Genomic DNA, 24096 nt, shown 5'->3' with positions numbered 1-24096 from the left:
CATTCACAGTCTTACCTGTGGGTTCTGAGGAAGCCGGCAAAGCTCTCTACTCTCTCTTCGTCAGGGAGCTGATGGCCAGGGCACTGGAGTCTCCAGGTTTTTTCAGTAGATAGGGGAGAATTTGGCACAGCTGGTGAAGGGCCATCCGTGTGTTTTCCTTCCAGAATGATTGTGAGTTCCTATTTGCTGCATCCAAGTTTATGTCCTTTGCAACCAGGCCAATTTTCTACTTATTTTGAAACTACCAACTCAAATCTTACCGACTATGTGATACCTTTTTCTCCTGCAATAGGCAGAGTCTCTTCCCTAGGGTTTTCATAGCACCTTGATCATAGCTTTACTTACTAAATTGCATTGTAATTGTTTTTATACTTGTTCTTCCATCAGATTATGAGCCTAAGACAAGGACTGTGCCTCATCCATCTTTGGGCCTCTGCACTGAGTAGAGTGGCCCGACACATAGTAGGCCCTATGGTTGATGAAGGAAAAACAAAAGGATGGAAATTGAGAATGAAAGGTGGATAATAGTGTTAGCACCTTTATAATATGATTCAAGATGTCCTGAGAATAACGCTCCTATCCCCCCAGATCTCCTTCCTGGTCCTGCTTCCGTATGTGACATTCCACCATAATCAAGGAGTTATAAAAATGCAAATAGCATTGGGAAAATAATTAATTCTTCATCAGTCCATAGCTATTAGTATGGGATGGAATGATTTCAAAAGATGAGTTTCAGGGAAGAAAGGGCCTGGGGAAGATCAGGATGTGATGGTCCCCAAAATGGGTCATCCTAGGCAGAAGGGAAAAAGCCAGAAATATTGAGTGTCTCAGCTGGTAAAGGAGGAAAGGGATGGAGGGACTTCAGAAAAATATCCTTACATCATAATTGTCTCTAGAACTAGTAGCCCAGAAGGGGAAAATATGATTATCCTGCATATCCCCTTGATGTGTTTTGGAATCCTGATACTTATTTCAGTATTAGGTTTATGTGTAGATATCACAGTTATATCAACTAGTCTAATTTCTCTTGGCAGTGTGGGACTCAATGAGCCAAACTGTTGAAGTATATAATTCAGTGCTTTCAAGGCCAAAGCAAATGCTTCATATTTAGCGTTTTTTCCCCCCAATAAACTAATCAATCCACTGGATGACCCCACATTTTCTTTTCACAGCCAAATCCTACACATAACGTGATAATGATTTTCCAGCCCCCAATGGTATTTAATCTGGAATTGGTTGTGCTATATGATTTGGTGGCTTATTAAGCATTTTAAGAGACCTCCATGACTGCATTAGAGTTGGGAAAACAAAGCAAACAGCTGCTGTGAACTGGGGATGTGCGGCTGATTTCTGCAGGGACTCTAGTCTTCCTGCTCCTAACCACCAACTCCCTTCCACTGTCATTTGCTTCTCTGCCCCTGCTGCCTACCTTCAGGGTCATTTACTCTTCCAAAGCCACCTGCTCCTCCTTGCCTTTGAGTTCCCAGGTGCCAGCTCTCTAAGATTTGACCTTGGGAACTGCCAACTTAGAGCTGGGATGGCTTTTCCCAGCTGCAGCAAAAGCCATTTCAAAAAGCAGAGAGAGAGCTGGGCTTCTCATATTTTCCTTGCTGGGTGTGTTTGTGGCTGCAAAAACCAATTACTGAAGCTCAGCTGTAAGGAATGAAATGTATTTAGTCACAGGTAAAGTTCATGAACACGTTATTAGCTGCAAAATGTGTGTGGTGGCATCTTTTACAAATGAATGCATATCCTAGATCCTGCTCCCTTTACAAATAAGCCATCTCTAGAGCAAAACTGATGGCAAAAACAGAAGCAAGTCTAACGGCCTGGCATCCTCAAAGCTGCTCAGAATAACGAGCTATGGCACATAGCACTTTGTCTTCATCAGATTGTTCCCCCTGCTTGTTTAAAGCATCAGAAATGCCCATATTCCCTTGGGATCTAAGAGGCTTGCGAGCCCTGTAGGACAAACTCTTCCCTCCACACTTTTTGGGCTAACATTTGAAGGTTGCACTATGAGAAATTGCTGCATAGAGAGAACTCAGAAGGCAGATGAAAGCATGTACGGATGGCATTTTGGCTGTACCAGCACCATGTCTGAGAGTGACTATGTCCTCCCTTCCAATTGGCCAAAAACCATTAGGGAAACAAAGGACCAACCAACAGATTTAGTCGGCCTGTTCACACGACAGGCAAACTTTGGTGAAAATGAATTTTAATTGACAGAGCAGTTTCCTTTTGATGATTTGTGGTTCCACGGAGACCTTAAACCTGGAAGACCACCCAGTATTGAATGTTAGTCTAGGTGAAAAGGGAGTGCTTTCTAAAACCACAGATCCGAAAGGACCTTGAAGAGGCTTTGAGAAGTCAGGCTTTCCAGGCTGTTGGCTTATTGTTCAAGCCAGCAGATGAAAGGTATTTGTGTGGTTCACTTAGATCTGATTGTTCCGTGGCCTCTGCTGTAGTTGATTTGCCTTGGTTTGCCTCCCAGTAGGAGGCAAGCTGCCTTCTGGCTTAGGTGCTGGTTTCCACTGTCAGCTTCCTTATCAATACTGTTGGGTGGCACCAGGTTAATCCTACAAGGTTTCCTAACTGCTTGTAACGCTCCTTTGTTCTTTACTTTCCACTTGGAGCTGCAAAAGGGTAAAAAAAGAGTCTGGAGGAGGTGTAAACTTGAAGAAAACAGAATTTGTTATGAAACCTTGCAAATGTTTGAGACCTCCGTCCCACTCAGCTCTTCTCACTTTTGGCCAATGACCTAATTGCTTCCTTTACTGGGGGGAAATAAGTCCTCAGGTGTCTGTTTTCTTGTTTTCCTCCTGGTTTCTTCAAAACTCCATCTCTGTATGAATCCTCGTCTCCTTTTTTTTTTGTGGTCTCATACGGTGTCTGCTTTCCCAGGCTAATTAGCCAACCTGAATTCGTAAACCCATACTCTCCTTCTCGCCTCTGTGACTTTGCGCTTTTATAGCTCCTCCCCCCTCAGCTCCTTCAATTTCCATTTCCACCTTGGCTCCCTTTCTCAGTTGCCTGCAGATATGCACACACCTGTGCCTGGGAAGATTTCCTAAGCTACTCTGCTAATTTACTTTTGCTTCTCCCTACCAAGACCCTTGGCCAAATGCCACCCAGTGTCTAGCTCCAGTAATAGTAACACTAATAACAAGACATGATACATAACATTTGAGTGCCTACTCTGTGCCTACGCTGTGTCGAGTGATTTACATACGAACCCTATGAGGTGACTATTATTCCTATAATTATCTCCATTTTAAAGATGGGGAAATGGAGGCAGAAAGGGGTTAAGCAGCTTTCACAAGATCACACGGTAAACTTGTAGCAGAGATAGGACAGAAATCCAGGGTGTCTGGTCCCAGAGGCCACCGTTTACACCACTGTCCCTCATACTGCTTTTCTCTCGTTTGCAGTCAGCCTTCCCTGCATTCTGGACCCATATGCAGGAAGTGCATGACCTCGAAAAAGCTGAGTCCACTGACATTATCATATCAATTTTTCATACTCGTCGACCTTTCCGAAGAATCTGATAGGGTTGGTCTTTGGTGCCCACCTTCCTTCTCACCATTACCTCTCCTTTGGCTCTTACAGCACCATACTATTGTGGTTCTTATCTATTCTCTCTCATCATTCTTTCTGTCTTCTTGGCCAGCTGCCTTCTCTTCTCTTAATACATATGAGCATGGCCCAAGCTTCAGTCACTGAGACATTGCCTCTATCGATATACAGTCTCTCATCTCATGCCTTCAGTTGGATCATTTGCCAATGAGCTTACTTCTATAGTTCCAGCCCCACTGGCTATCCTGGCTCCAAGCTTAGATTTCCAACTTCGTGGTGAACTTTTCCGCTAGATTACCTCACCTTCACTTCAAATTCAGTATGAATTAATATACATGAATCATATTTTGCCCGGATTGCTAGAACATTGTTCTCCTCTGTCCTCCATCTCTACTTTAGTTCAATGGTCCTTGTCCAGTAACCTAGCTTAAAATGTGGATGTCCATCCTGAAGACTCCCTCATTATCACCATTCACATTATCTAATCAAAACTAGATTTTTAAAAATTCTTTCATCGTTCTCACAACTTTCTTCCCTATTCCATTCTTTGTCCACCACCAGCACCTTAGTAGTTGCCCTTATTAGCTAATGCTTGGCCTATAGCTGAAGTCAGTCTCTGACCTTCTTCCCTCTCTCACTGACCCCAATCTATATGGCTGGCTGCCAGAATGTCATCAGTCTAAAACATTACTTCTATCACCATATTACCCTGCTCATAAATCTGAAGGAGCTTCCTATGAGCAAAACCCAAACTCATTAGCCTGGCATTTAATGCCCTCTCTAATCTGACCACAATTTATCTTTCCAGCTCTCTGTCCTCTATTCCAGGTGGGCTCTTGTCCATATCCAGACATTTTCAGCTCACTCTTGTGTGTCCACACCATTGCTCTCCCTGCCTGGGATGACACCCCTGTTCTCCAGACTACTTACTTTTTAGGATCTCACTTCAGTTCTCATTTCTTCAATCAATATGTGATGACCGCATCTCCTAGAAATGATCTCCTTCCTCTGAATTCTATAGTGATGATTATCTATGCCATCAATCTAGCACTTAGCATTTCCTGCCTATATTTTTATTTCATATGTATTTCCTCCCCAACTATATATATATTTAAACACACTGAGGAGCTGTTAGAGTCTAGGCACTATCCTAAGTGTTCTACATTTGCCATATTTTAACAACAATCTTGAGAAGTAGGTATTTTATCTGTATTTTATAGATAAAGCAATGGAGTCTCTGAAAGATTAATTGGCTAAGGATGTTGCTAACATGAATCCAAACAGAGATATTACCCAGGGAACGTGACTCTAGGGCCTATTCTTTTTCTGTTGTACCACATCGTGTTCTTTCAACTGCCTTGAGGGCAACAATCCAATTTTATATCTTCCAGTCCACCTCCTGGTACCCAGCACAGCTCTTGAACGTAGTGTTCAAAATGTTGCTGTTTGAAAGATGTGCTGCCAAAAAATAACAATTTCTTAACATAAAAAGACATGAATAAAATTTGAAAGCAAATTATAAAATGGAAATTTTATTGTCATATTGCAAAGAATAAGAGTTACTGTCAGGAATATAGGAGGAAAAACAAAATTTAATTAATTAATTAGTTAATTAATTAATTTCAATGTGGCACTTGAACTTACTACCCTGAGATCAAGACCTAAGCTGAGATCAAGAGTCAGATGAACCAACTGAGCCACCCAGGTGCCCCCCAATTTTTTAAATTTAAAATTTATTTAGTTATATATTAATTAATTTATATAAATGGCAAAAAAAAAGATTTAAAATTCAAAAATTTCAAAAGAGCCCTGTCTGGGTTGGCTTCTGTGGAAACAGACTTTTAGACAGAGGTTTAAGAAAGCAAGTCTATTGGGGAGAGCCCTGGTTGTCTACATCAGCGGGAGAATGAAGGAAACCAGGTTGGGCAGAGGGAAAAGCTGAACAGGGATACAGATAACAGTGTAATCAGCTGAACAGTAGATCAGCTCAGCTGAAAACACAATCCCATGACCCATGAAATGTCTTGGAGCTGAGATCTTGCTTCAGATTTGTCCTGCCTTGAGGTAAGGGGTCAGTGTTTATAACTCCCTCTCCCCATCAGTTTCCTTAAAGCAGGCTGTCCTGACCAGCTGAGGCAATTTCCAGAGCGGGACTCAACTCAAAACCAGAAACTTCCAGCAGATGGGGACAGGAGAGCCTCTGATATGAAGAGGAATCTGGTGTCACCTCATAGCATCCACTACGAATATATAAGAATATAAATAAAGATACACCCATGTTTCCCAGGTACCAAGTTACCTCCTACAGCAGTAACCAATGTTGATCACTTCCTTTTGATCTTTCCAGAGATGTTTCATAATATTTAAGCAAACACAAATAGATACTGTTTTTCTCCTTTTTGCAAAAACAAATGGTAGCATACTATACAGATTGTTCTGCTCTTGCTCTTTTCACTTAAAATACATTAGTTTTTGGGGTAAATACCCAGTAGTGCAATTGCTGGATCATATGGTATCTCTATTTTCAATTTTCTGAGGAACCTCCATACCGTTTTCCAGAGTGGTTGCACCAGTTTGCATTCCCACCAACAGTGTAGGAGGGTTCCCCTTTGTCCACATCCTCGCCAACATCTGTCGTTTCCTGGCTTGTTAATTTTAGCCATTCTGACTGGTGTGAGGTGGTATCTCATTGAGGTTTTGATTTGGATTTCCCTGATGCCAAGCAATGTTGAGCACTTTTTCATGTGTCTGTTGGCCATTTGGATGTCTTCTTTGGAAAAATGTCTGTTCATGTCTTCTGCCCATTTCTTGATTGGATTCTTTGTTCTTTGGGTGTTAAGTTTGATAAGTTCTTTATAGATTTTGGATACTAGCCCTTTATCTGATATGTCATTTGCAAATATCTTCTCCCATTCTGTCAGTTGTCTTTTGGTTTTGTTGACTGTTTCTTTGGCTGTGCAAAAGCTTTTTATCTTGATGAAGTCCCAATAGTTCATTTTTGCCCTTGCTTCCCTTGCCTTTGGCGATGTTTCTAGATACAAACGTAGTGATCTGAAGGGGTACGTGCAGCCTGATATTTATAGTAGCAATGTCCACAATAGTCAAATATGGAAAGAGCCAAGATGTCCATCAACAGATGAATGGATAAAGAAGGTGTGGTATATATATATATATATATATATATATATATATATACACACAATGGAATATTATGCAGCCACCAAAAGGAATGAAATTCTTGCCATTTGCAATGATGTGGATGGAACTGGAGGGTATTATGCTAAGCGAAATAAGTCAATCAGAGAAAGACATGTATCATATGATCTCACTGATATGAGGAATTCTTAATCTCAGGAAACAAACTGAGGGTTGCTGGGGTGGTGGGGGTGGGAGGGATGGGGTGGCTGGATGATAGACATTGGGGAGGGTCTGTGCTATGGTGAGCGCTGTGAATTGTGTAAGACTGTTGAATCACAGCCCTGTACCTCTAAAACAAATAATACATTATATGTTAAAAAAAGAAGATAGTAGGAAGGGAAAAATGAAGGGGGGGAAATCGGAGGGGGAGACGAACCATGAGAGACTATGGACTCTGAGAAAAAAACTGAGGGTTCTAGGAGGGAGGGAGGTGGGGGGATGGGTTAGCCTGGTGATGGGTATTAAAGAGGGCACATATTGAATGGAGCACTGGGTGTTATACACAAACAATGAATCATGGAACACTACATCAAAAACTAATGATGGTGATTAACATAACATAATAAAATTTAAAAAAATACGTTAGTTTTCATTCATGCCAGTTTTTAAAGGAAGCTGCTGTTTTGTTTTTTTTTAAGGCAGCATTTCATATGGATGCATAATGATTTCTTTAACCCATTCCCTATTGGTAAATACATAGGTTGTTTCCAATCACTTGTTATTACAAACACTGCTGCAATGAAAAACCTTGTATTTTTCTCACTTTGTTCACAGGGGAGTATATATATGTACAATAAATTTGTAGAGGTAAGATTTGTTCACAAGATTTGTATGCCCTGCAATTTTGATACATCTGGCCAAATTGCCTTCCATGGAGTTTGGCAATGTATGAGAATGCCTATTTCCTCATACCCTCATCAACACAATGCATTAATAAATTCTTTAACCTTTGCATATCTGATAGGCAAAACAATGGCATACCACCATAAATTTGCATTTATTTAATTTTTATAACATTTATATGGCTCTTAGTATGTGCCAGATATTGTTATAAGCATTTTACAAATATCAACATATTTAATACTCATAACTTCCCTAAGAGAAAGGTTCTACTACTGTTCCCAATTTACTGATATGAAAACTGAGGCACACTGAAGCTAAGTAAATTGCATATGGTCATACGACTAGTAAGAGGTAGAACCAGAATTAGAAACACTAGTAGATATTTTGGCTCTACAGTTCTTTTATTATGAGTGAGGTTGGGTGGTGTCTGGGTGGCTCAGTCAGTTAAGCATCCAACTCTTGATTTTGGCTCAAGTTATGATCACAGGGTCATGAGACTGAGCCCCAGGTCAGGCACTAGGCATGGAGCCTGCTCAGTATTCTCTCTCTCTCTCTCTCTCTCCCCCTTTGTCCTTCCCCCACTACCACACTCTTGCTCTCTCTAAAAAAAAAAAAAAATGAGTGAGGGGCACCTGGGTGGCTCAGTTTGTTAAGTGACTGCCTTCGGCTCAGGTCATGATCCCAGGGTCCTGGGATTGAGCCCCGCATCGGGCTCCCTGCCTGGCAGGAAGCCTGCTTCTCCCTCTCCCACTCCCCCTGCTTGTGTTCCCTCTCTCTCTCTCTCTCTGTCATTTAAATAAATAAATAAAATCTTAAAAAAAATTAAAAAAATGAGTGAGGCGGAGCATCTCTTCATGTACTTAATTTGGATTTTCTTCTGTAAATTCTTTATATCCTTGCTGTGTCTTTTTAAAAATAGTAAATTAATTATTCATCCCTCAAATATGTAAATTAATTAAATTAATTATTCATCCCCCAAATATGTAATAATGTAACAACACTATGATCAGATTGAATAAAAATATTTAATGGCTTAACAAAATGTTTAAAATACAAGGATATTTTGTATGCTATATGAAATATATTCTGATAAAGCCAGTTACCAAATAGATTGTGTAGTTTGATCCCCAAATCTACATACTTTCCCATGTCTTTATACCTATGTATCCATATAATAAAGCTATATGAATACTGGAAAATATGTATAAAATATTAACAGTTTTTGTCACTGGTTTTAAGTTTCTTCTTTGTGCTTTTCTATATTTTCTTAAGTTTTAACATTTATACATATTTTTATAATCTCTAAAAACTGTGATTTTTTTTTTACCTAAAAATGAAATAGGAAAAAAAAAAGCTGATTGTCTTATTATTTGCCACCAAAATCCTGGCAGCAGTTAACAATAGGCCTCCTTAATATGTGTCATACTCACTCGTTATTCTGGCAGAGTTCTAGAAGATATATAGTTTTCCTTGAGGAGAGTCCTTGAGACTCTGGTACCTGAAGGAACTCAGTCACTGTCCTCATTCTCTCCTGGAGGCTTCTGTCTGATTGCCTGAAACAGGGTGGGGTGACTTATTCCCCTTCTAGGGTCCCCGTTTTCCATCAGGCCTAATGCTTGTAGCCTCATTTTACCTAGAGGGTTCTGCAGCCCCTCATTCCCAAGAATTCCTCACAGAATAGTTCCCAGGAGAACAGGATGTACTTTTTCTTCCTTTTATTCCCCCACTAGTCTTTGTTTACTTGGGGGGACAGGAACATTTTTTTGACTAAAAACCTGTCAATTTTGCTTTTCAGTTCCTTCAATGGGTAATTTAAATGTCTCATTAGTTTTTTTTGCGTGGATTTTAAGAGAATTCCTTTGAGTTTTTGTTGTCCTTTTATCAGTTGATGTGGAGACACAGCTATCATTATAAAGCCTAAGAAATTAAAACCATTTCTCTGAACCAATCTCTATAAAAAACTCCCAAGATTTGTATTTTATATCTCAGGCAGGACTTCTCTTTGATTAAATGCTTCATTTGTCAGCTTTGGAGGCTGAAATGAAGTTTGCTGGTGCTTTGGTTATATTTCTAATTTTGGGAGGAGTGGCATGACAGCGCTTGCAGTGTGTATTTTTTTGGGTTTTGGTTTGGTTTTTGCTTGTGTTTTGTGTTATTTTGATTGTTGTTTCTACGGATGTGGCTATTTCCATAAAGGTCTGGGCAAATGCATAACCACAACGACAAAGAACTGTCTAAAAAAGAAACTAGATGAAACAAAATGCAATCCCTCAAACCATTAATTTCAACTTCTCTCAGTGTAATTCGGGGTTGAGGTGATGTTCAGAGTAAAAACCTATAATTTTGTTCTAAATGTATTATATTCCTTCCTCCTGGTAAGTTTCTATATCCAGTTCCCCAGAGAGTTCTTAAAGCAAGTACTGTATTGATTAGGTTTTTATATCAAGTCCACTACTAGACTGAGATAAAACTGACCTTATTGATAAAACCAGATACTTCCTTCTTTTTGTCTTAGAACCAGGGTCAATCCTAGAAAAAAATAGCAAGTAGGCAGATTGTTACTGTCTTGTCTCCTATTTGGCCCTGTTTGCGGTTCCCAGCAATAAATCTCAAGCATCGTGTTGCCTTAGAAGACCCCTAAAGCAAACACTGCCGACAGGCTGCATTTTGTCAGACAGATTTATTTCGTGAGGCCTGTATGTAGTTAATAATTAGTAAATGTCACCTCAAAATTCAAGTGGCAGAATCTCTTGGAAAACTGAAAATTTTGGCCTATAGACCTTAGAGTCCTGCAGAAGAGCAGGTCACCTCTTCTCTTTAATTTTTTTAAATTCTTATTTATTTTTGACAAAAATTATAGATATTTAATGTACACAATGTGATGTTTTGATTCATGTATACATTGTGCAATGTTTACCACATGAAACGAATTAAACTATCCATCATCTCCCATAGTTACCTTTGTGTGTGGGGTGAGAACACTTGAAATCTACTTTCTTAGCAAATTTCAAGAATACAATATTATTATTATTATTATTAACTATAGACACTATGCGGCATAATTAGGTCTCCAAACATACTCATCTTGTAACTGAAAGTGTGTACTCTTTGATCAATATCACTACTTTTCCCATTCTACTTCTGTTAGTAGGAGTTCAATTTTTTTTCTTTTTCTTTTTTTTTTTTTTTTGAGATTCCACATATAAATGAGACCATGTTGCATTTGCTTTTCTGTGTCTGGCTTATTTCGCATAGAACCTGTCTTCCATGTTCATCTACATTGTTGCAAATGGCAGAATTTCCTTCTTTTTTTAAACTGAATAATAATTGTATATTTTCTTTATTCATCTGTTGAGGGACTCTTAGGTTGTTTCCATATCTTGGTTTTTGGGAATAATGCTGCAATGAACATGGGAGTGCAGATATCTCTTCAGGATAGTAACTTCATTTCCCTCTGATATATACATATATATATATATTGCTGGATCATAGAGTTCAATTTTTAATGTTTTGAGGAACCTCAATAATGTTTTCCATGACTGCTACGCAAATTTACATTTCCACCAGGAGCGCGCAAGTGTTCCCTTTCCTCCACATTCTTGCCGACACCAGTTCTCTTTCAACTTTTTGATAATAGCTATTCTAACAAGTGTGATATGAAACCTCATTGTGGTTTTTATATGTATTTCCCTGATGATTAGTGATGTTGAATGACTTTTTATAAACTGGTTGACCATTTATAAGTCTTCTTTGGAAAAATGTGTATTTAAGTCCTTTGCCTATTTTTTTTTTAATCTGGTTATTTGTTTTTTGTGCTATTGAATTGTGTAAGTTACTTATGTATTTTGGATATTAACCCCTTATCAGATATATGATTTGCAAATCTTTTCTCCCTTTTGTTCATTGTTTCCTTTGCTGATCAGAAACTTTTTAGTTTGATGTAGTCCCACTTATTTATTTTTGCTTTTGTGGCCTGTGCTCTTGGTACCAATTCCAAAAAATCATTGCAAGGCTAATGTCAAGGAGATTTTCCTTATGTTTTCTTTTAGGAGTTCTATGGTTTCAGGTGTTACGTTTAAATTTTTAATCCATTTTGAATTGACTTTTGCGTATGGTGTAAGATAGGAGTCCAATTTCCTTCTTTTGCATGTGACTGTCCAGTTTTCCCAATACCATTTATTGAAGACACTATCCTTTGGTGTGTTTGTTGAAAATTAGTTGAACATATATGCTTGGATTTATTTCTAGGCTCTCTATTTTGTTCCATTGATCTGTGTGTCTGCTTTATGCCAGTACTATATTGTTTTGATTATTGTAGCTTTGTAATATAGTTTGAAATCAGGAAATATAATGACTCTAGCTGTGTTTCTTTCTCAAGATTGCTTTAAGTATTTGGGGTCTTTTGTGGTTCCATATGGTTTTTAGGATTGTTTGTTCTGTTTCTTTCTTTCTTTTTTTTAAGATTTTACTTATTTATTTTAGAGAGAGAGAGAAAGAGAGTGCAAGTGGGGAGAGGAGCAGGGGGTTGGCAGGGAGGGAGGGGGAAAGTATCTCAAGCAGACTCTGCCTTGAGTATGGAGCCCAACATGGGGCTTAATGTGGGGCTCCATCCCAGGACTGTGAGGTCATGACCTGAGCCGAAACCAAGAGCTGGATGCTCAACAAGTTGAGCCACCCAGATGCCCCTGTTTGTTCTGTTTCTGTGAAAAATGCCATTGGAATTTTGATAGGGATTGCACTGAATATTTAGATCTCTTTGGGTGGAATGGACATTTCAACAGTGTTAGTTCTTCTAATCCATGAACATGGGTTATCTTTCCATTTATTTGTGTCATCTTCAATTTCTTTCATCAGTGTTTTATAGTTTTCAATGTACAGATCTTTCATCTCTTTGGTTAAATTTATTCCTAAGTATTTTATTCTTTTTGATGCTATGGTAAATGGGATTTTTTTCTTAATGTATTTTTTGGATATTTCACTGCAAGTGTATAGAAATATAACTGGTTTTTGCATGTTGATTTTGTATTTTGCAACTTTAGGGAATTAATTTATTAATAGTTTTGTTTATTATTTATGAATAAATATTACATTTATTAACATGTTTTAACAGTTTTTTTGCTAGAGTCTTTGAGAATGCTATATAGAAGGTCATGCCCTCTGCAAAAAGACAGTTTTACCTCTTCCTTTTCAAGGATAACTTTTCTTTATCTTGTCTAATTGCCCTGACTAGGACTTCTAGTACAATAGGAGTGGGTGCTCTTGTCTTGTTCCTGATCTTGAAGGAAAAGCTTCTAGGATTTTACCATTGAGCATGGTGTCGGTCAGTTGTTGGCTTGTCATATATGATCATTATTATTTGAGGTCTGTTCTTCTATTACGCACTTTGTTGAGAGTGTTTTTTTCTTTTTATCATGAAAGGATGTTGACATTTTTTAAATGCTTTTACTGCATCTATTGAAATGATCATATGAATTTTATCTTTTATTCTATTAAGGTGGTGTATCATATTTACTGATTTGCATACATTGAACCATCTTTGCATCTTAAGGATAAATCCTACTCCATCATGGTATATGATCCTTTTAATGTACTATTGAATTCAGTTTGCTGGTATTTTGCTGAGGACTTTTGCCTCTAAGTTCATCAGGGATATTGGCGTATAATTTTTTTTCCGCACAATGTCCCTGTCTGGCAATGCTGGCCTTATGAGTTTGGAAGTGTTCCCTCCTCTTAAATTTTTTGGAAGAGTTTGAAAAGGATTACTATTAATCCTTCTTTAAATGTTTGATAGATTTCTCCAGGAAGCAATATGGCCTGGACTTTTCTTCGTTGAGGGACTTTGATTAGTGATTCAATCTTTTTACTTGTTATTAGTTTACAGTCCAAATTTGTATTTCTTCATGATTCAGTCCTGGTAGGTTGTATGTTTCTAAGAATTTATCCATTTCTTTTAGGTTACCCAATATGTTGGTGTTTAATTGTTCAAAGTGACTTATTATTATTACTATCCTTAGTATTTCTGTGGTATCAGTTGTAGTGTCTCCTGTTTTATTTCTGATTTTATGAGTCTTCTTTCCTTTTTTATAGTTCGTCTAGCTAAAGATTTATCAGTTCTATGTATCTTTTCAAAACCCAAATCTTAGTTTTATTGGTATTTTTCTATTGTCTTTCTAATCTCTATTTCATTTATTTCTAATTTTTGTTATTTCCTTCCTTCTACTAACTTTTGACTTAGATTGTTCTTATTTTTCTCCTTAAGGTATAATGTTAGGCTGTTTATTTGAGATCTTTCTTTTTTCTTAATGCAAGCATTTATCACTATAAACTAGCCTCTAACAACTGCTTTTGCTGCATCTCTTAAGTTTTGGTATGTTGTATTTCCATTTTTGTTTGTCTTAAGATATTTTTAAATATCCCCTCTGATATCTTCTTTGACACATTGGTTGTTCAGGAATGTGTTATTCAATCTGCACATATTTGTGACTTCTCCATGTTTCTTCCTGTTATTGATTTCTAGTTTCATAGCATTGTGGTAGGAAAAGAGATATGTGATATGATTTCAATCAAGCTTCTTAAATTTGTAAGACTTGTTTTGTGGCCTAACATACGATCTATCCTGGAGAATGTTCCATGTGCACTTGAGAAAAATATATTCTGCTACTGAGAAATCTGCTAATAGTCTTATGAGGGACTCTCTTTTATATGATGAGCTTCTTTTCTCTCGCTGCTTTCAAATTCTCTTTGTCTTTGATTTTTGACAGTGCTACTATAATGTATCGTGGTGAAGTCTTTTTTGGTTTAACCTGATTGGAGACATTTGAACTTCATGTACCTGGTTGTTGACATCGTTCCTCAGATTTGGGCAGTTCTTAGCCATTATTCTTTTAAACAAGCTCTCTGTCCCTTTCTCTCTCTCTTTTCCTTATGGGACTTCCATAATGTGACTTTTGTTTTGCTTGATTGTGTCCTATAAGTCATATATAGGCCTTCTTCATTCCCTTTCATTCTTTTTCTTTATTTCTCCCCTGACTGGATAATCTCAAATGACCTGTTTTAGAGCTCACTGATTCTTTCTTCTGCTTGACTGGGTTTCCTACTTAAGTTCTCATTTTTTTTTCATTGTCAATGACACTTTTATTATTGTTAATTCATAATTCCCATTTGCCATGATAGTCAAGCTTATTTAGAGAAATAAACCAGAAATAAACCATGATAGTCAAGCTTATTCAGAGAAATAAACCAGAATTAAACCAAAATTTAATTATAGGAAACACTGTAAATATTCTGTCTCACATGATATCCAAGACTAAGTATCTATTCAAATAACATTCAAAAAGCTGATGATATAAACTTTGGCAGTTTTCAAGAAACACTGGTCAATCCATAATTAAATCTCAATGCATCAGTTAACACCTGGGCACCTCTTGCAGACAACCAGTTTGACTCAATAAACTTTAAAAATATATATTTAATACTTACAGATTTTATTTATTTTTAGAGAGCGAGCGAGAGAGAAACAGCATGAGAGGGGAGAGGGTCAGAGGGAGAAGCAGGCTCCCCGCTGAGCCGGGAGCCCGATGCGGGACTCGATCCCAGGACGCTGGGATCATGACCTGAGCCGAAGGCAGACGCTTAACCATCTGAGCCACCCAGGCGCCCTATATTTAATACTTATAATATTATTCATGGAGTTCTTGGCAGAGTTAAGCATTTTGAGGTTTCTACTGTTGAGAAACTTGAGGTTCATGTTGTCCTTTTTTCAGTGCCAAAAGCTCCGTTTTGAGCTCTCCAGGCTTTGGTGGAATTTCAGGTATTGTCAGGTCCGGCTGGTAGTACCTGTGCACCACTTTGGCCCCGGCGCACATGGTCAGGAGGCTGGCAGTGAACATTTTCAGGTAGGTGGCCAGGACACGCCGGCGGGTATGGTCGGGGGGCGCAGAATGCACTGGTGTTCGGCAGCGGGTCAGAGGGCAAGTGGCAAGTTCTCATTTTTTTTAGTTCACGCATTGTGTTCTTCAGCTCCAAAATTTCTGTTTGGTTCCTTTTTATATTTTCTATTTGTTGAACTTCTCATTTGTTCTTGTACTGTTTTCCTGATTTTGTTAAATTGTTTATCCATTTCTCCTGTGGTTCTCCGAGCTTCTTTAGAATAGTTATTTTGAATTCTTTGTTGAGCATTTCATAGATCTCCATTTTTTGTGGTTACTGGAAGTTTTTTGTTTTCCTTTGGGTGGTGTCACATTGGTCTGATTCCTTGTGATCTCTGTAGCCTTGCATAGGAGTTTGCACATTTGAAGAAGCAGTCACCTCTTCTAGACTTTATAGTTGACTTTGGTAAGGAAAGATCTTCATTTGTGGGTAGGGGCATGCTGGAGCACGCTGTGGCCTCAGGTCTACCGGTGTGGGGCACCAAGTGTGGGGGCCTGTGGTTGGTCTGGATCTGGGGGGAAATGGTGAATTGTTGGCTCAGGCAGCTGTGATCTGTGATATCAGCAATCCTTGTTGGCAAGAGCCGTAGGGGGTTCCCGGTGGATACAAGAGCTGTTGGGGCTCTCAGCAGCACCTCCAAATTTCATGCCGTGGAACCAGGGCAGGTGGCGTTGGTGGCCAGAGCTAGGCGTGCACATAATCGACGGTGGGAGCTGGCTGCAGGTGCTTGTGTGCGGGCAGGGTGGCAGCAGGCACATGCACAGTGGCAAGGGCAGCGGCCAGTGGCAGGGGCCGAAGCCAAGTATGGATGCAGCAGGGCCCTAGGCCGTTGTTGTACTCAGGTGGCTGCAAGGACTAACCTCAGGTGCGTGCACGGCAGTGGGGGCCAGTGATCGGAGTTGGGGCTGGTGGCATGCAGGTGGGAGGCATCAGGGTTTAGCTGTAAGCCCCTGTAGCAGTATAGGCCAGTGACCAGAGTCTGGGCTGGCTCCGGTGGCCAGAGCAGGTGCATGGTCCCGGCTGGACTTGTGCACACACACAGTTGCAGAAGCTGTGGCTAGCAGTGGGTGGGGTGGCCTCGTTGGATCGCAGGCCTAGGCTGTTCAGAGTGATGTCGACTGGGGTGGCTCTGGCCAGGGTGGAGAGCAAGGAGGACCTCAGGCAGCTGGAGTCTGCAAACACAAAAATCTATGGGGCCGTCAGCAGTGAGCGCTGCAAGGGGTCTGCAGCAGCTGTGTTCGCTGTTGGTCTCGTCAGCAGTAGAAGCTGTTGAGATCCACTGCAGAGCAGTCTTTTGGGCTCTCTGATGGGATCTTCAGTGATGACAGCTGGGAGAGTCCACAGCATCCATGAGTGCTGTTGAGAATCTCAGCAGTGAAGGCTGCGATGGTCCTCTGCAAAGAAGGCCACTGGGAACTAGGGTCGCTCCCACCAAGAGGTTGACGTTGGTAGCCCCTGCCCTTCTTCTTTGTGCCCAGCCATTTCTAGATCTCAGCTATGCCAGTCTCTAGATGGGGTGAGACTGAAGTGGGTCCTTCCTTGTAGTGCTTCAGATGCTGGGGAAGTGGTTGCTCACCCCACTTTTCTTTTCCTAGTGAGAGGAGTTCCCTCTTGGTGCTGAGCTGTGTCAGCCTAGAGGATGGGCAGATGCAGGCAAAATGAAATAATTTTTACTCCTTTTCTGTGGTCATTCTCAGGGTTTTTTTGTTTTGTTTTGTTTTGTTTTGTCCAACTGTGTTGTTGAGGTTTTTTAAGTGGACCCCTGAACTCTCCCAGAGCTATTTTTGTTCATGGATAGCTAATTGTTGTTCTTTGTTGGAGGAACCAAGGTGGGGTCTCCCACTCTGCTATATTGGTGATGTCACTTGGAGCTCACCTCTTTAGGTGGGGCATGTGCTCTTGCTCTCTATTTTGCTACAGTCTCCACTACTCCTTATTGTTTTACACCTGTTCCCTTTATGTCACTCATTTATGCAACTTTCATGATTTCTGTAGGCATTTGAGTCCGTATTTCCTTCCATAAAGCAAAAAGCTGATGAAGACTTATTTAAGGTGTGGTTCTTTTTTTTTTTTTTTTAAGATTTTATTTATTTATTTGAGAGAGAGAGCATGAGAGGGGGGAGGGTCAGAGAGAGAGGCAGACTCCCCGCTGAGCAGGGAACCCGATGCGGGACTCGATCCCGGGACTCCAGGATCATGACCTGAGCCGAAGGCAGTCGCTCAACCAACTGAGCCACCCAGGCGCCCTTTAAGGTGTGGTTCTTAAACTTGAGCATATATCAACATCATCTGAGGAGTTTGTAAAAGTACCGATGGCTGGGCTCAACCCCCATTTTGTAGGTCTGAGGCAGGGTCTGAGATTCTTAGATGATGAAGATACTGCTCTTCCAGGGACCACACTTTGAGAACCACTGCTTTAAAGTATTACTTCTCTGAGGGTATCTATATCTTCATTCATTCATTCATTCATTCATTCACTCATTCATTTATATATTCAGTATTTATTGCAAAGTACTTTGCTTTGTATTGAAGATTCATTAGTGATCAAATATATATGGTTCTCATTAATCAGGCAAAATTTTAAAATTTTATTCATTTTGTACACAGATGTATAATTACAGATGTGAAGTGCTGTGAAGAGTATTCAGAATGACTTCCTTAAGGAATGACAGGAAGCTAATCTATAGAGGATAAGTAGGCCTTGGTCAGACATATTAGAGAGGAGAGAGGAGCTTTCTAGGTCATAAGAAGAGCATGTGTAAAACTAGGCAAAGCCACCTCCCAGATCTAAATGATGAGCCTCTGACGGGGGTTTCAGAGACTGTGGGAAATATTTCAGGTTGGGATACTTCCCAGTCATAATTCCAAGGAAGCAGGTGCCTATTCTGATGACTTCTGGGGCTGATTGTTTCCCAAACTACAGAGTCTGGAGCCAGGAGTGAGGAAGCTGTCAGTCCTGGCAACCTCACCCATCAGTTCTAATGAAGTGGGCTGCATAAAGGAACGTGGCAAAAGTTATTTTGAAATTCCGTTCTGGGGGAAATCCCAGGGGCATGTTGGCAACTCATTCCAATATCTCTCTCTAGTTTCTGGGTCTTCGAGCATTGCTAGGAAAAAAAATTTTTAAAAGATACCAACTGGAAGATCAGATCATCAAAATATCAGGCTCCGTTCACCTGTGCCTCTGCCTTGGCCCATCAGTCCTTTTATTCCTCCTGGCCTAAGCTGTCCATGACACGGTTGTAACCCTCACGGCTCCAGGTCTTATCCCTGCCTGCTCACCTGTGGCCGGTGACCTCCTATGTCATCTGTGGATTCTCCTTCTGTGCCATCTGAAAGCATTTATTTCTTTGGCTTGTAACTCTTTCTCTTTATTCTCAGATGTCTAAATGTAAAAGCATTTGTTTTTGTTTGCCTTCTGTCTTTCCTTTTCTCTTTTTGCCAAAATCTATAAACAAGAATGCCTTCTATTTAAAGAATATTTTCTTCTATATTTCTTCATCTATTTTCTTCTATTTATACACATAAAATTCATTTGCAGATATGAATATCTAATTCAGCTCTCCAAGCCTTTGTTTCCACTTTTTCCTTTGAGAAACTGGAAGGTTTTTGATGTTGGCAGCCACTGTTGTCTCTTTAAAGGCTGATTTGCTTTTTGCCTCTTCGTTATTCCTCATGGATTGTCTTACATATTCCTTTTCTAATATAGCAGTAGAATAGAATGTTCTTTGAGGGGCCTTCAGTTCTGAAATATTACTATTATAAGGAGTTTGCTCCTCTTCCATATAAATTTTAATTGAATTTCCAGCTTTTAATAAATTAGTTTTGGTTATTTTCATAGGATCATAAAAAAAAAAAAGAATATGCCTTTCACTTACATTTTATGACTTCTCTCCTACCTTGCAAATTAATTGCATCAATGCTACTAGCCAACCTCTTTTTATGTGATTTTATTTTGGACTCAAAGTAGATATCTAAAAATAACGTCCTCTCCTAAATGTGTATCTTACACACTGATTTTAAATACTTAACTTTGGAGGTTACTTTTGTTCCCATTTTTCTCAAGGTGGTGGAATCCTTATGCTATCTTTCTTGTATGCAGAAAGCATGGCAGAGCTTCAAATAACTTTCTTCTTATGTATCTTTGGGGTATGTGCATGCATTTTGCAAATCCCATCTGTGTCCTTCCCAATTCATACCTGTGCATTCTCTTTCTGATACAGGTCTCTTGGATCTTCCAGTATCTGACTGATAATCCAAAACTTTACCCAGGAATAAGCCTCCTAGACTCTTCTTTTCCTATTATACCATTTGGAGTAGATGCAAATCTGTCTCTAGTTTCCTTGTATCCAATAAACTTCTTTGTCTCTCTTGTCAAATATGGTATTTTCCAATTCTGAACTTCCTTACCCTGTTTGTATTATTTTTCCAGTTTAGTTATTTTTATTTATTTGGTTAAGATTTCCTTTAACCTCACTCATTTTTTTTTTTTTTGGATTCCTTGAGTTCCAACCTCACCTTCTGAGGGTGCTTTGATATTTTTCTCAATGCTCTTGCCTTTTCTTCTCCCTCTGCCCAAGGATTTCAAGTGGAAAGTGTCATTATTCTCTGATAACTTGTAATGCATTCATATAATTTTAAACTCTATTACTGGTAATCTTTATGTTGACCATGTTTTAATTCGTATTTCTTGAATTGTCAAACACAAAAAACATAAAGATCTTTGACACTTGTCTATACAGGCTAAGGAATTTAGCAAATTTTAATTTCCCCTCATTTTATGAAAATGTATTCTAGTGTTATAATATCTAAACTTTCATTCAGATTATTTTTAAATCATTATTAACTTAGTACTGTGTCTTAATTTTTATTTTTAAAACATGTGTTTAGTTATGTAGCCATATTATAACAATTATCTTACTTAATCCTTTGTTTAAACATTTTCAATGCTAACTGTCCAGATTTTTCCAATCCTGAGTTCAATATTTTTATTCATCTCCAAATTAATTCAAATATATCTAATTTTATCAGAGAAATTCAGTCAAAATACCTAGGAATCTCTTCTTTTTGATGACTTCTAAGAAAGACAAGTTGAATATGAATAGATTTTTGAGGATAAAATTTTTCACCTTGAAAACTCTGCTAAGTGGAAAGCATACAGATGTTCTTCAATGTATTAGCTCTATAGAGGTCCATCAATATAACAAAATATTATGATATTATTTTTCAAAAAAGAAAGAAATGAAAAGCTCTTCATATGTAATATGCAAAGATCTCCAAGTTATAACATTGATAAGATGAAAACATCATGGTACATTGTATATCCATATTCATAATAGCACTATTCACAATAGCCAACAGGTGGAAGCAACCCAAGTATCCCTCCAGGGATAAATGGATAAACAAAATGTGGTTGTATGTGTATACATACAATAGAATATTATTCAGCCTTAAAAGGAAAAAAAATTCTGACACGTACTACAGCATGGATGAACCTTGAGGGCAGTATGCTAAACGAAATAAGCCAGTCACAAAGAAACAAATACTGATTCTACTTATATGAGATACTTAGAGTAGTCAAATTCATAGAAACAGAAAGTAAAATGGTAGTTGCCTGGGACTAGAGAAAGGGGGAATGGGTGGTTGTTGTTTAATGGGTACAGGGTTTCAGTTTTACCAGATGAAAAGTTCTGGAGATGGGTTGCACAATAATGTGACTGTACCTAACACTACTAACCTGTATACTTAGAAATTGGCTAAGATGGTAAATGTTATGGCATATGTTTTTACCACAATAAGGAAAATATGGTACAGAGTATAGAAACTATGAGGTTAAAAAAATAGGTCAAAAAATTTAGATGTATCTGTAATTGCTTGAATATGCACAAACAATATAGTATACACAGGAATGTGTCAATGGAGTTGTAAGTGCGTAGAAGTTTTGAACAGATAGATGTGGGAACCAGCATTAGGAGGGATATTTTTCACTAGATACTTTTTAAAATCTTCTCTTTTTAAACTATAAGAATGTATTACTAATTCATTAAAAAAACCCCAAAAAACCAAAACAGTGAGTAGATGATGTTGATATATATGGCCCCCAAATCAGTCACTTACTTCTTAGTAGAGGAGGCTGTGTATCTGATGGGAAAGGAAGGCCCTCTTGGAGGCTCCATTCTCAGTGTTCAAAAATGTTTCTTTTTACTGATAAAGCCTGTTTATTGGCTGTGGTAGGCAGAATAATGCCCCCCCCAAAAGATGTCCTCATCCTGATATCTGGAACCTGTGAATATGTTACTTTACATGGCAAGGGGGAATTAAGGTTACTAATCAGCTGAATTTAAGATAGAGAGGTTAGTCTGGATTATCTTGTGAGTTCCTTATCATCACAAGGGCTCTTAAAAGGGGAAGAGAGAAGCAGGGGAGGAAATTAGAGTGATGTGATGTCAGAAAGACGCTATCTACTGTTGCTGGCTTTGAAGGAGGAGGGAGGAGGCCGTAGTCCAAGGATGCAGGAGCCTCTAGAAGCTGGAAAAGGCAAGGAGACAAATGCTTCTCGAGAATTTGCAGAAGATATGCAGACTTTCCAGCACCTTGATTTTAGCCCAATGAGACCTGGGTAAAACTTCTGACCTGTAGAACTGTAAGGTAATAAATTTGCATTGTTTTACTGTGCTAAGTTTGTGATCATTTGTTATAGCACTAGTGGGATATAGTGGTTATGGAGTGGGCTGAGGAGGGGACTGGGAACAAAATAATCAAACTTGAATAGTTTCTCTAAAAATCTAAGTATTTATTCATTTCCTGAATTAAATTTGGATAAAGATGAAAAAAGGAAATCCCATGGATATTGGCACATCATGATCTCTTCTTTAACATAGGAAAGGACTGAAATCAGAGTGATTCTTCCTTTGAAAGGAACATATTTTTCTATTTTCCTAATTGTGGGATTCCTCTTTTCCTTCATCCAGGAAACAAAACAAACAAACAAACCCAAAACTACCATTACTAATCAGAAAATAGAAAATACAAGAGAACAAAAACTACTCTTGAAATTAAACACAAATCAAGACATGTTTAGGTAAGGATTTTTTCCCCACAAATTTAGCTATTTTGGAATTCTTCCTTGGTGTCTTGCACGAAGCTTTAACTCCCCAAACCACCATATCAAGTAGGAATGATTAGTGTTCCCATTTTATAGATGATAATCCCAAGATTAAAATAGTTGAACAATTTTTTCAACCTAATCAGTTTGAATCTATGCCTGTTGATGCAAGGACCCATGTTCTTAGACACCAAGGTTCCCTGCTCTCATGTTCTGCTTCAATTCCTCCTGGCTATTTTTCAGGATCACTGTCCTTCATATGTCGCTTCTGTAGCCCTTGGCCTCTCTCTATGAAATATTTCTTATCCAAAGACTTCACTTTATCTTCTTCCCTCACATTCTGTCTTTCAAATCATTGATTCCTAATTTTCTAATATCACCTCTGCTCTTTAGTAATTTCATTGTAGGTTTTAATATACTATTATACTTTTAGTGTCTTGGTGTGTATGTGTATATGTGTGTGTGTTATATGACCCTTTTCTTAAGGCTGATCATTTCAAATAATTCTATATTTGAGCTTATTTTCTCTATCATCTCTTGATTCATAAAAACACATAGGAAAACACAAAGTACAGGCACAACTTGGAGATATTGCAGATTTAGTTACAGACCACTGCAATAAAGTGAATATTGCAATAGAGTGAGTCAAATTTTTTGGCTTCCCAGTGCATGTAAAAGTTATGTGTATACTATACTGTAGGCTGTATCTTCCTCTCATGATTTCTCTGCAGCATGTGACACGCTTTGATACCATTTTACAGAACTTCTTTCAAATTAGAATCAATCCTCTCAAACCCTGACACTGCTCTATCAACTAAATGTATGTAATATTCTAAGTCCTTTGTTGTCATTTCAACAGTCTTCACAGCAACTTCATCAGGAGTAGATTCCATCTCAAGAAACCAACTTCTTTGCTCATCCACAAGAAGCAACTCCTCATCTGCTCAAGTTATCCTGACCTTGCAGCAATTCTGTCCATCCTACGGCTATTCTTCTAGTTCTCTTGCTATTTCCACCACATCTGCAGCTACTTCCTTCACTGAAGTCTTGAAACCCTCAGAGTCCTCCATGCGGGTTGGAATCAACTTCTTCCAACCTCTTGTTAATGTTGGTATTTTGGCTGCTTCCTGTGAATCATTCATCTTCTGGTGAAGTTTTCCAAAAAGTTTTCAATTTACTTTGCCCAGATCCATCAGAGGAATCACTATACATGGAAGCTGTAGCCTTATGAAATGTTTTTCTTAAATAATAAACTCAAAAGTTGAATTAACCCCTTGATCCTTGGGCTGTAGAATGGATGCCGTGTTAGCTGGCATGAAAACCACATTCACCTCATTGCCTCATCTCCATCAGAACTCTTGGGTGACCAAGTACATTGTCAAAGAGCAGTAATATTTTGAAAGGAATCTTCTTTTCTGAACAGTTCTCAAGAGTAGGCTTAAAAT

The 24096-nt window shown here is 38.7% G+C and overlaps 1 pseudogene; it reads right to left on the bottom strand.

Moving 5' to 3' along the window:
• Nucleotides 1-10770: 10770 nt before the first annotated feature.
• Nucleotides 10771-23793, bottom strand: LOC123839112 (ubiquinol-cytochrome c reductase complex assembly factor 6-like; annotated as a pseudogene).
• Nucleotides 23794-24096: the final 303 nt, after the last annotated feature.

The sequence above is a fragment of the Mirounga angustirostris genome, unplaced genomic scaffold (genome assembly GCF_029215605.1).
Source record: "Mirounga angustirostris isolate CCGP_5_RB_7025 unplaced genomic scaffold, mMirAng1.0.hap1 SCAF_3, whole genome shotgun sequence".
In the NCBI taxonomy this organism is placed as follows: Eukaryota; Metazoa; Chordata; class Mammalia; order Carnivora; family Phocidae; genus Mirounga; species Mirounga angustirostris.
Note: the sequence above shows the minus strand (reverse complement) of the source record. Positions and strands in the feature narration are given on the sequence as shown.